Genomic DNA, 14160 nt, shown 5'->3' with positions numbered 1-14160 from the left:
TGTAAGTTGTATCTGTTCATCTGGTTAATTCATCCAAAGGCTTCACCTTTCTAATAGGCTCAGTGGCTAATGTAGCTGATAAGATACCTCAAAATAATTATTAAAGGTACTCCAATAAATAGAGCATTATTTGCATTATACCAATACAAAGATCCAAGTGAGATCAGAGTTCCGTTTCCTAGCACAAGTAGTAAAAATCTAGTTCCAAAGAATTTTTATGGAGGAGGTAAGCAATGGGAGAAGGGAAATTAAGGCACAGAGATTTGAAGTACTACTTCAGTTTTTTTTTCAGGATACTAAAGCAAGAAATAGAATTACCTGTTTTAACCTCACTGACGTATTTATAAAAGGACCTTCATTTTAGTACCAATGTAAGGTATTCAAATAAACTGTACTGCTAGTAAAACTCACCTAAAAAAAAAATTAAAAAACAGTGCCCACTAACGATGATCAGGAGTTTTTCAGAGCTTGAATCAAATGTCATCAAGAAGGAAGTATGATTTTTTTCACGAAAACCCATTAGTTTCCAGAAGGAAAAAAAAAAAGAAAAACAAAGCAAAGCAAGCAAGAAAACCCATCCTGCAAGAGTTTCCTCAAACCCTGGGTGAAATTTCTGGCCATGCCTAGAGAAAGCCCTAAGTGACTAGAGCCCTCTCTGAGATGATTCAAACCACAGCCTGGACCAAGGCTGCCTTCATACTGGAGCACCCTGTCATGGCAGGCCAAGTCCTCCTCATTTTCCCTGCACACTTTTGGAAGTGAACACAGTTGGCCTGATGCAGAAGATCAAGTTTCCTGTCCCTGTTCTGAACAGGACTAGAAGAAACTTTAAACAGGGACTTCCAACCACAGGACTCACCTGAATTACTCTGGAGCCTCAAAATCAGCAGAGTAGTCAGATCTCCTTCTGCCTACCTCTGCTACATACATGCATGTGACAGAGCCACCATCTTAGCATACACTGTGGATTCTAAACACAACAAAATATTCTGTAAGGGATGCCTGACTTTCCGGCCCTATTGTTTTTACCAGGGATAGGCCACAGGGTTTGAATGCATGCAGGGATTTTAAATACCGCAAAGTTTGTTGGTACCATTTATGTGACTTTGGTTCAAGCCAACTCCTGTTTTGACAAAAAAGGAAACTCTGGTTTTTTGAGAGAACACAACATGAAGGCATTCAATGCATCTGCCAGCCTGCCGTCATGCAGTTTTTCAGTGTAAAGGGTCAGCAAAACCACTGCACCACGCATGAACTCTTACATAGCCGTAGTTATTGTGCAAATGAAAAACTGTTTTACACAGCATGCCTGACCAAGAGCTTGGCACCACAGCAAGAACTAGTCTATATAGCAAACTGGATTTTATCACAGGCTGAAAGACTCTTAAAGTCCTTGAATACAAAGAGCTCCATTTAGAAAGAAATTGCAGTGTGTAAATATAATCCACAATCAAGGCTCTCAGAGTCACAAAATAGCATGACTATATCTCTGATTACTAATTTAATCAGGCACCACAAGCACTTAAGTGAAGAACCCCAACCAGACAAAGGGAGCTCCTTACAGCTGTTTTTAGCAAGCTGTATTTTGCAATAGGCATGTGAGCACAGATCCCAGTTTGTAAGAGATCCCATGTCTGAGAGGCAACATTTACCAAAACAAAGTGAGATGGCAGTGACGTGAATCACAAGAATCTTCACAGACGCAATCCTGCACTGCTAAACCACGTATTTGCCATGGTGTGAGCGAATATGAGTCTTGGCACCATACACACTGACTCCCATTTAGTCAAGATGCATCAGAAGCTAGAGCTAGCTCAAAAGGCTGAAAAAAGGCACTTACATTGGAAAGATCCTTCAGTATTTTTGCTGCTGAAATAAATAAATGAATACAGTCAAACCAAAACCAGATAGGTGTCTGCTACTGATGCAAGTGTCATTCCAGACTAAGCAAAACATCTTAAGTAACCCACACTCAGCAAAACATCTGAGAACAGCAAGACTTGGTAGGACTTTTCCGAGCTGAGACTTCCCTACAAGTTCCAGAGGCATGAGGGTTACCATTGCTCAGCCCAGGGAAGAGGCAGCACTTTCTACACAGACGATGCAAAGTCCTTTTGACCTCCTTCCCTCCAGAACCCCGAGCAGTGTCTGGGAGGAACACGGGATCTAATGTCTCTTTATACTTTTTAAATTGCCAAAGAGCACACAGGTCTCTCCAGCTAGATATTAGGTGTCTTAAACATATCTGTGGATCTCTGTGCCAGAGAATAGAAGTGTGAGTATGCAGGCAGCCTTTGGATTTTAGCCCGCTTCCCTTTCTCCCCCATTCACCTTGTTCTGTCCGCTTTCACTGAAACCCTTTGGAGTGACTCACCTACCACAAAGGCACCTTCTCTGTGGTGTTGTGCCAGGCCACCAATCTCATATATACATCTGCGACATAGCAGGGCAGCCAAAAAGGATACAACCTTTACATATCTATTGGTAAGTCCTTTGACCAGCCCACTGCTGCCTACAGACATGAATTATGTCCATTAGCTTAATTTTCTGACAATATCTCAAAGTGATATTAAAATATCTATAGGACACATACCTTCTCCTCTCCCACCTTCCTCCCCGCTCAACCCTACGCACTCAATGGGTAAAAAAAAAAATTCACAATGCCACATAACAGGAAATCTCTGCTTAGTTGGATGTATTAATAGCTCAACTCATTTTCTGATGCAATTGCTTTAATTGTTCCTGTCCCAACTGGTTTTTCAGGAGAAAAAGGAAGGTTCATTTAAATATTAAACACAGAAAATGTTGGGGTTTTTGTTACGGCTTTGCGCGCAGATGTGAAGCAGAGTGCTAAATATCAGCACTCTGCCTAGTTGAAGACTGTTGTGTTAGCAGGAATCCTCACCTATTCGTACAAACTAGCATGTACCAGATGGCTCCATGGGAGTCAGGAGGCTTGAAATGGAGCAATCATTCAGTCTGCAGATGGAATATACAGTACGTTCCCAGTTAAGTAAGGGGCTCATTTATTCAGATAGATTCTGCATATATGGAGCGTGTCTCAGAGGATAAGCCAGTTTCTATCTCCAGATTTGCAGCAAATTTCTAAGCTAGGTCCATCCTCCATACACTTCTGCTGCTAGAGTCCAAAAAAACCCAAAGGTCCCTACTTAAAATGTGAAATTTTGCTCAAGCTGTGCTGAAGTATAACACTGAACACAAAATTTACAATTTTTTTTAAATCTTCTCAATCTGGAAAATAAAAGGTGCTCCAATATTTTTTTTTTGTCACTCATTATGCAAACATTTGGACAGAACCTCCAAATTCAGCGTAGAAGAACTACATATTTATACACTTGTTATGATTATTTATCACCAAAAAATAAACCAATGACTTAATGGCAACTAAGACCTGCAGCAGCAACACCCACTGTTGCCACGCAGAGTCCCAGCAGAGAGTCATCCATGCCTGCCTTTGACTTCTGCAGAAGCACAGAGGCAAGATATGTGCCTAAGGGAAAGGGGCAAGATGGATTCTGCCTCTTGAACAGACAGCTTTAGAAGTCCAAGCTAGAAGTTTCTGACATATGACTGTTGTTATTTGTACAATAATATAAAACAGAAGATGTCCTGAACAGGATTAGGGTGGGACTCGAATGCTTCAAAGACATTGCAAAGCAACCTTGCTCTCAAAGATTAAGATGAAACAAGAATTCTAGCCTCAGATTTTCAGTGGCCTACTGAAACTTTTCTAGGCAAATAATTGAAGAAAATTATGAAAAAACTTTTTCAAATGTCAGGGTGAAAAATATTCTTTGTTTCATAGTTTAAGGCTTTGTAGAGCCTATTCTGCAGGGAAAGGAGTATGAAGAGATATCTGGGGTTTGGTTTGTGTTAGCCAAAATCCATGAAAACACAACAACTGCTCATGTTCCACAAAGAAGGAAACACCTCCTCCTATGCTTTGGCTTCACAAAACAAGTGATTAAAAACATGCAAAGCCTTTCTCTCCATACAAAGTCTAAAAGTAGATCCTGAGAGCTTGGTCAAGCTATGACCTAGATCCACACCCAGCAAAGTTGCTTTCCACAGTGGTCCTTCTGGGACAGCAAGTTGCTTCAACACACACAGCTGTGATTGTTTAACACCAGCAGGAAATTAAATTCCAAATAAGTCACTCCCCTTCCCCCTACGTCTTCTGGTAAAGGAGGGAAAACAGCAGAGACTATGGGTTGAAATAACATTTTACTGAAAGCAAAAAGCAATGGAATGAGACGTACCTGATAATAATAACAATCTTAATACCAAAAGTATACAAAGGTAGAAGGTGTCTTACCCACAAAAAGGTACTCACCACTGGGAGCAAAAACACACAGGGGCTGACCCAAACACCTTCCCACTGGACAGGGGAAGGCAAAAGTGGCACACTTCCGATGGGGTACCCAGCATTTCCTCCCAAAACCAAGGCCCCTAGTGATGATGTGATAGTGTAGAACACAAGCTTGCCACACCCACACCTTAGCTCTGCCCCCTCTCTGCAACCCGGACAACCATCCACTTTGGTGCTTCTTGGAAGCACCGGCACCTCCTGGCATGAGTGCTTCCAGCAATTTTTGGCAGCCTTCACAGAGGCAAAGGGATGTCTTCCAGGCTTTGCTGGTTCTGCTGTCTCCATACTCCATGCTGCAGCTGCCTAGCGGGGGACCTCTCACTTGATCCTTTATTTGGCTCCCAGTACCTGACACAGGCAATGTAGCATGTGATAATGGTAAAGTTTACAAATGTGAACATCACAGGGTAAGTATTGATTCATAATGACAAGCTGGAGGAGCAGGAAGAGGGAATTGTTAAGGGACTGTCTTCTATCACTTTCCAAGGATGGGAGGAACTCAATTATACCCAGCAGCCTCACCTAACGTAATTGTATTCGCTGGCTGTTTGCCTTTGAAGTGCCTCTCCTGCAGTATGTCTTGGCAGTGTATTCTGCCACATCAAAAAGGAAAAAGTTTTACTACCTGTGCTTTTGGAGGGCTCATTAAAAACACACCAAGTAGAGAGATGGAGCAGAAAATTTTTATCAAATCCTCTGGGGTTTTTTGTTTTGTGTTGTTTTTCTTCTCAGATCACACAGAAGCCCATGCACTTTGTGGACTCTGTTACAGAAACGTTGATCGCATGGAATGTTGTTAATTCATCACAGCTCTGCTAGGCTACTTGTCTTCATTTGCCATGAACACAAACAAATTCTACAGACATGCCATATCAAATCTGTTCTCCTGAAAAGGCACATTCACTGGTGAAACAAAGAGAAACGTAATGGCAATTAATAAACTAACATTTACTGCACTAATTAGCATCTCCTAGAGGGCTTGATTATGTGTTTACACCAGTTAGATACAGCTCAGTATGAGAAAATACCCACATTTCATACATCAAAAGACATTTCTTTCATATTTCCTCTTCCATTCTTATGGTAGTGAAGTGTGAAGACAAGAGCATGAAGGAAGGTAGAATAATTCATTACCTTGTCTGCTACTGATTTGTACATTCAACATTTTTTTGGAATAAACACAAAGTCATAAATTAGCTTGTAGCAAAACAGAATTAATTGAATGTCTTAGTAGGATCATCAAACCAAGGTTTAAAGTCAATTTATCTGCCTGGGATATTGCTAATGTAGCTTCAGCTCATTAGGGTGAGAGCTGATGCTGTGGATGGGACACACAGGCTCATGAAAACACACACCAATCCATGTTTTCCCTATTTAGGGACAAAAATTTGTCATATATGTCATGCACAAGCACATGCATATGCATGTACATGTATTGACATTCACAGAGAAAAAAATGTGAGCCATAAAATAAGTACTCTCGAGAAAGGGATTTTATATCAAGGATTTCAAATGCCTCCAGAAGACATGTAGTCATATTTATAAACCCAGATTGTCCCTGGATCCCAGATTCCACTGGATCCTTGTAGCACCATGTTATTTCCTTAGGTCGTGAACAACATAGACACCACAATGGATACCAAGAGACAGTGTGGTTACATCAGCCCCTCCACCTAAGAGGTAATATTCCAAGGCTGGAAACAGATGCAGGATAATTAGGACACAGAAATCAGTACTGTGGGTTTGGGAGACATTTTGGGAACAAATACCATAATAATCTCTGTGGATACTTCACTACAGCCAGAATGTTTCCTGTCAGGAGGGCTTTGGACAATAAATGCTCCATCTAAGCAAGGCAGATGGAGGACTGCAGAGCAGCCTGACACGGAGTGTGCTAGCAGCTCCATCCTATAGGCAGCAGGTTGGAAAGGTTTCCTGAGCTGGTATCGCCGAGATTTAACAAGAACCTCAAATGCAGATCAGGGCTTGAAGTTTATACTAATGCTCTGTGCTCCCAGATGTGCTCTCCAGCAAGAGCAAAAGATTTTCATGGGACTGGTGAAAAAAGCCCCAAACCATCAGGGCTCAAAAGCAGCTCCCAGTTGTACCATGCTAAAGGAAACCCCAAGCTGACAAAAGACAAAGTACAACCATCCTGTGTCATTAAGTGGAAGAAGGATCACACGCTTAGCAATTCAAACAAATTCTGGGGAAGGAAAAGGCAACACAGTGCAGCACTCCAGCACAGCTTCAGATGAAGATCATGATGGTTGCACAGGCTGATGCCAAAGGCCAAATGCAACACCTGGCACAGGAACAAAGTCAGTGCACTGAGACAAGCACTCAGGATATAAATGGCATTTCAAATCTACAAACCAGTGACACACAACTTGCCAGCTGTGAGCATCTCACTTCTGTCACTGCATACCCACCTCACGCTCTTATTCCTGTTTACTGTTTGCATCTTGGGAGGACTTATAGTCTCAGCCAGCTGTGCTGAGAGCCACATAAGTGTATGATGGCAGAGGCTGTACCTCACAATCTGGTAAAAGGAGGAAAGTACCTGCAGCAATGATAAGAAATTAAATGATGAGACCTCTCATAAAGGGTCTTAAGTGCTAGGCTGCTCAAGTCACATCTTTAACGCTCTCTTAAGCACAACAACACACTACTGCTTACACACCTAAAGATTTAGACAGCAGAACGATACTGGCAGCAATCTCCAAAAGCACGCATGTTCAGATCCTCCTGAACTGGGCACTCAGAAATTTTTGATAATGCCAGTAGGTACCTATGAATGGTTTGCTGAGCAAACTTACTTTAAGGACTTCAGGGTGCGGGAGACACTCCAATCAAACCTTTAGTCCTTTAGTTTAAGCAGACTCTTAATGGCAGTTTTAGTCACAGCCTGCAGATAGAACATTTCTTCATTTACCAGCAGCCCCTGAGAGGTGTTACCAGTAGCCTTACATTTCTTCAGGGTCAAAGCAGTCATCCTAGAAGTCTTCCAGCTTGCCACCACTTTGGTTCAGCAAGCTGGCCCTGACACAGACTGTAAGTCTGGTGAGCCTGCCACGTCATCAGTATGGGAGCAACCACTTCACCTGCACCCCCAAGCCATGAGATCGAATTCTGTGTGTGGGTAGGAGCAAGCTGTCCTAGGCTCCATCCCCATTAAGCAAAAGCAATGCCTGTAGGAGGTTTAAAACATGTAACAAAGGCTGCTGGTGCTCAGGTGACTCCACTGGACATTCAGGCCTGACTTTTTCCAGGCTGCCAGTTTTCAACAGAAATGGATCAGTTGCTGCTTTTAGATTCCAGGGGACAATCATGGTAGGAATATCCTTTTTGCATCTCAGGCTGCCCAGAAACTGTGTCGGCTGCTGCTGCAGTTGAGATTTTTGTCACTTTGAAATCACTGAAACTTCTGTCCTAAGTTTCAAAGATTTCCAAGTACAGCAAGCTAGCTCTATGAGCATATGGATGCATAAAATGGATGCAGAAACATTTTTGCTCTTTCTTCTTTTTGACCACCTTTCTATTATCCTACTGTCCTTCCTTCCCTATTTACTGATCTGTTTGCTAGAGGCAACACAGCAGCATCTTAAATGGGGTATATCCAGCTGGGACAGGAAATATAGCTGGGAGCACCACTGCCTTCTTCTAATGGCCCCAGCTTTCAGTTGTCTTCTCCCTCACCAGACGTCTGTCCTTCTGTGAGCATGGCTGGCTGCAGTCCGTCTGATATGAAGATGATGTCTGGCACCTCCTGCTCAAAATAGACTCTTTGATGTAGCCCCTCATCCTTGCCAAACACCCCAGCACTAGGCTAAGGAAAAGGCAGGGCTAATTCATGTATACAACTGTATAATACAGGACGAATATAAATATTTGTCAAAATATTCAACCACCAGCAAACCCAGCACCACTAGTTGTAATGGACCAGTGCCATTTCACATCAGTCCTTCTAAACAGGAGCAAGCTGTTCACAGCACATTCAGCTGTAGATAAAACAGAATTTCTAAAAAATTCTTTGTGAAAGGCCTATTTTCCTAGTACCTTAATCGTCCCTCTTGATGGCAGAACTCCACTTTCATTTTATGGAGATGATTTAGGACTAAGAAGTCTTAGAAAGAGTCAGCAATAAAGTAGAATCAGGACTGCTCTGAAATCCAGCCCATAAACTGTATTATTCAGACTCCAAACCCTCCCACATTATATATATTTCTACATGCATCTGTGTGTCTTCAGAATAATGTTTGCCTTTGTAGTTTCCCATTCTGTGCACACAAGTTACTGCGTTCCTCTCCCAGAGAGCAGGCATTTGCCTTTCTGCTATGTCCTCCTCCTCTACGGAGGAGAAGGTCCTTCTGGCCCATAGGGTATGGCGCTGCATAGGTTCTGCACACTTCTTCAGCAGCTAATTTTTCAGCTACTTGGAAAAGCAAGAATTTCAAAATATGCCTGCTTGAAGAAAAGCAACCTCTTTGTTTTCTTGCATTAGAAATGACCCTGCTTTAGTTAATAAAAAGATTGTTTATTTTTGGTGAATTTACATTTGTTGGCAGCTTGAATGTGACTCCAGCTCTACTGCTTCCGTGTCCCTCCCTTTCATGTGATCTGAAAGCAACTTTGGTTTGTTTCTCAGTCACAGCAAAGCAGAGCTGCAATAACAGCAAATGGCCCTTGGAAATCACTCTCACATTAGGCTTCTGTTCAAATAGCTTTTAGGGCTGCGATAATAGGAGGCATCCCTAATAACTGGTGACTCAGTGAGACCCTGCACAGAAGGCCTCCAAATGACAGTACACAATTTAGAATTTAATCTAGAAACAGTGGCAGTGATGAGATTCCAGCTGGGGACCTTCTGGTCTGGAGGCCAGTGCTGTACCAAATAGTATACAGCAACTACTTTACCCGACCAGAAAGGGAATGAGTCTCCTCTCTTCCCCTGAACTTCACTACAACTTTCAGGGTGGTGTTTGAGCCATGAAGCAGAGAGGGCCTTCACTGCTACCTTGGCTCTGGAGACTGACAACCCTGAACCACGGCACATTAAACTGCTGATATGTGGACAGCATCCAGTCATGCAGCATTAATACTAAAGTTAGTTCCTGAACACTGAATTTCAGCACACTTTGGTTCACAGACCACCTGTATTGTGCTTTTGGACTGCCCTTGGTCTGCTATAAATCTAGACTGGATGCTTGCCCAGAGAGAGCAAAGACAGACTTCTCCCTATGATCCCATTTCTACCCAGCACACTACTTATGTCAAAATCACACAATGTTGGCATGACCTGTGCTTAGCAACCCAGTAAACATAAAGAAAAGGCTTCTTTTTTTGAGAGGAGAAAGCCATGACCCCAGTGGCAGAAGAATTATATTTTATTTCTTAAAATAAAACCTTTGAACCCTCAGTCTTTGCCTTTGTGATGTGCAGAGAGGGGAATGTGGCACAGACTGGTCTTTCCAAGAAGAGCCTTGAGTGGGCACTGGAAAACAGACAAACACAGTGCTTGGGAAGAGAGAGGATGGATGAGGGCCTTTTGGGTACAGGCATACGCCTCCTGCCCTCCTACTTAAAGTTCCTCTGATGTGCCCTGGATCCAGTAAGAACAACAGGAAATCTCTCACACACAACAGAGAAAGGAAAACTCCACTTCAGGAAAGCAGGTTGAAAGGAGAAATAATTGCACTCAGAGGATTGGGTCCCATTTAGTGAAAAAAACCACTGTGGACAATAAACTTCAAATAGCCAGGACAGCATTTACTGACTAGTGGGCAGACAAAACAAATACCAGCACTTTGGAATTTTTTTTTTTTTTTACTATCAGTGGTCTTCCAAAGGGGTGCAATATTTGCTAACATAGAGTAATTTGAGTTGTCCACAGATAGTTCAAAAATACAAAGAGTTCATTGCCCAGATATCTCTATTTAAAATAGCTTTGCTTTTGTTCATCAGTGTAAGGCACATGGCTGAGAAATGGCAAGGTGCCAAGATGAAACTGCTCCTAATTTTCAGAGGAGGCCACCGGCTAATTACACAGACTGCAGGTGTGAAGAGAGAAGCTCAAAGTAATCAATAGTAGTAATTAATCTGCTAGACTGGAGCTAAAGAGCTAACAGCTGGACATCAGAAATGGACACATGCAACAAGATCAGCAATAATTACCTCTTTAAATATTGAATTTCCATAGCAACAATTAAGCATATAAATAAAGGCTTGAAATCAAGGCTCCGAGGCATGATGCTGAATTGCAAACACAACATTCTCCAAATCAACCCTTTTAATAAAACAGTAACAATATGCTTGGGCTGGGTCGACTGGTCTCTGGTGCTAGCAGAAACTCAGCTTCTGCTGCCTCCAGATTTTTTGGCTCTTCCTCCTTGGCTGCTTCCAAACCCTCAGGTTCTGCTGTAACTTCTCTTCATCCAACTAGCATCTAAAGAGACCTACTGCAACACATGCCTGCTACTCACCCCCTCTCTTGTAAGGCTGTCCACCTAAGAGCTTTGTTTTTTCCACTCTCTGGAGTTGGTTTCCTTTCAAAATTCTCACCATTTACATCAGGCTAGCAGTGCCATCTTGCCTGGGCAGCATCAAAGCACTAGCTGTTAGGTGACCTCACTGCAGCTTTTGCTGGGCTGTCACAGATGGATCAAGTGCCAGAGGAACAGCTCTGCTGTTCATTGTGTTCTCAGTTGTCTGTGGGCCCAGAGATGGCTTCCATGGATCCTGTCCTCTGCAGACTGCACTTAACCAGGCAGCAGCCACAGACCATGGCACTGCAGTTCGGATGAGTTTTAGCATTTAAAGCAGAGGAGGCCAATCTTCCTCCAGCTCCACCCTGCTCATGGCTTTACTGCAGGGATGAGGTGCCTTCTCCTTCACAAGAGTTAAATAGTTACATTTCCAACATATTTGACAGGCCACATATTAATTCACCCCCCAGTATTAAGAAAGAAAAAAAAATAAAATGCATTGACAACTATGAACAGAGGCTATATTGAAACACTGTCAGGAGTATTATCCTCCCTACAACTGCTTAAGCACAAGAAAAACTAAATCACACCTACAGAAATCCAATAGAAAAAAGAAATCCTAAATTACATACTTCAGTTTGATCCCTACATTCCCAGAATCAAACTCGGAGATACATGAAAATTTGAGGAACTGTTTTTACAATTTTTAAATTTTCTGCATTTTGAATATTCCTCTCTCCTATCATTTATCACTTCATTAATCCTGTTTTCCAGGATTTTTTATTTTCCTTAAAAGAGCAAGAAGAAAGGGACACATTTCTATAGGCTGATACTGGCTCCAGTTAGATAACTCAGCTGAGGAACAGAAATGCCTTGAACTTTTCATTGCTTTCAGCAAAACATTATAAAGGTCCACAATAAGTACTATTAGGGTAGGATAGGGACCTATATTTTTTGCCTCAGAAGGCAGTGGCATTTCATAATTACCCTCATGTATCGATTCCCCCAACCATGCCAGCAATATTTTTTAATCTCCATGGTCTGTAAATATTTCTACACACTGTATTTCAAACTCTTCTATAGTATAGATTTGTGGTGTGCCTGTCATGCTATGATATTTTACCGGTGCAGTGCTTTTGCAGCTTTGGTACTGACTGTGTTTTCTGCCTTTCTAACAAGTGTGCAGCAGTTCAATTCCCTGCAAACAACCATTCAGGTTGCCAGGTGTTACCAACACATCTACGTTGAGTGTGCTTCAAAAATAAAATTATGTGCTTGGCTGGGTGACACATTAGACTTTAGATCAGGCATATACAAACCATTAGTTCAACCCAGCCACTAGGCCAAAACCAGCTTGATGAGGACCACCTGCTTCTCTGCCAGGTTTTCATCCGTGGAAGAAGCAGGTCAGTTTTCCATAGGTGACACATCTCTGCCATTGAGAAGTGTTTGGGAGAGGTAGAAACATGAAGAAAGCTTCTTCCCAAGCTCCACTCTGAACAACAATCCCATCTGCTCTGGCATCTCAGTGGTTGGTGACTAAAGATCAACATCCAGGAACCACAGAGGTGCCTGGCCCTGGTGAAGAGCCAGGTAGGGCCAGAGGAGACAGGCAGCAAACTCAGCTGCCCAACAACAGCTGGAAAAAAACAGCAGATCCAGACCTCCAGTGCCTCATATGTTCCACCTTATGAAAAATGATACATTTACATGGTATGAAATGCTGCTGTTCTGGTCTGGGGATTGAAAACAAAGAGCCCACAGGAAGGTCAGTTCCATGGGGCTAAAGATCAGGGTTTGTCCTTAACTCCACTACAGCTCTCCTGTGTCACTTCATCTAAATTGCTCGCACCTACCTTGGCGTACCCATTCATAAATATGTTGGACAGACACGTGAAGAAATGTCATTTTCTTTCCTGAATTGCCTATTTGGTTTTGACAATCAAGGATCTCTTTCTTAGGAAGTTTTGTCTAGATTAGGCAGAGAAGTCAAAATTAGCCTACCTTTCCCTAAAATGGGCAGACTACACACAGCAGGGGCCAAGGTCTGTACTGAGGTCCTTCCCTACCACCATACAACATCAGAGCTCACTAAATCAGGCACTCATATTTCCCAGCTGTTAGACGATTCCATAAACAGTACTTTACCCCAGTCCATCCTCAGAATCTTTTTCCCAGTGACTGTTCTTGTACCACATCAGTAGCCCCTTCACATATGAAAACAGAATTGGAAAAAGCCTGTGAAACACTTTTTCTCCCTCTGTCATTCGGGATATATCAGGAATCCCTGTCTGGAATGACCTGAGGAAACGGAGAAGCAGAGAAAGAGGGATCCTGTCATCTCAGGACACAAACATAATAACCAGCAGCTATTCACTCTGCCCAACTCTAGGAAGTAAATTGAGGTGCCAACACTGAAGGAGATAAGTCATCCTAAGCTGCCCATATATTGAGAGAGGAAGTTACCCCTCTGAATTTTTGCTCAGAGGATGATATTGAACTTTTGTTTGCCCTCTTCTACCTGGTGCACTAAGCCTCCTGAAATGCATGTTACACATGATTCAAAGGTTGATAAGTTCTAAGTCAAAGCTGGCATATGCTTAAAGGTGGTGTTCAATTGTGTGTTGATAGAACAGCAATTTTTAAAATGCAGCATAGAAAAATGATCGTTTTTAATATTAGTACAGCTGGAAAACAACTAGGGATGGGAAAGGGATTCTTCAGTTTCTTTTCTATATAACTGTCTTTGGGGGAAGAAACCACAATAAGCTGTCAGGTCAGTGTCAGTTCATCAGAAAAAATGCCAAGGCTGCCTTCCCAGGATATTTTCAGAGCATTCGCACTGGAAATATGCAAGAATAAGAAGTCTCATGACATTTCTGCCAATTCATGTCTGGATTGCATTATTATTTGAGAAGAGACGGAGTCCCTCCCAGAACAGAGAGTCATTTCCATGAAGAGCTGTGAAATGGAGCCAAGGCTTAGAGTGCATCGAGGGGGAAGTGAGGGCAGCCTGAGGCCCCCAGACTGCCCTGCAGCAAACAGGGCAGCCCCTCCAGGTCCTGCTGCTGGCAGCTGGGGGCAGAGCTGGGAGCCCTCCTTTCTGGCTAAAAGCCATGAGTCTGTTTTCGACACCGAGGTAGGAGCTTAACTTTAAAGACACTTCTCTCAAAACCAGAAAAAATTGGCCTCTCCTAGTTCACATCTCCATGTGATGGCCATTTATTCAGTCTTACCAAAGAGACCCTCTCTGTTACGACAAAAGCTCTCCCATAGGGAAACTAC

The sequence above is a fragment of the Corvus brachyrhynchos genome, unplaced genomic scaffold, assembly GCF_000691975.1.
Source record: "Corvus brachyrhynchos isolate BGI_N302 unplaced genomic scaffold, ASM69197v1 scaffold43, whole genome shotgun sequence".
NCBI lineage: Eukaryota > Metazoa > Chordata > Aves > Passeriformes > Corvidae > Corvus > Corvus brachyrhynchos.
Note: the sequence above shows the minus strand (reverse complement) of the source record.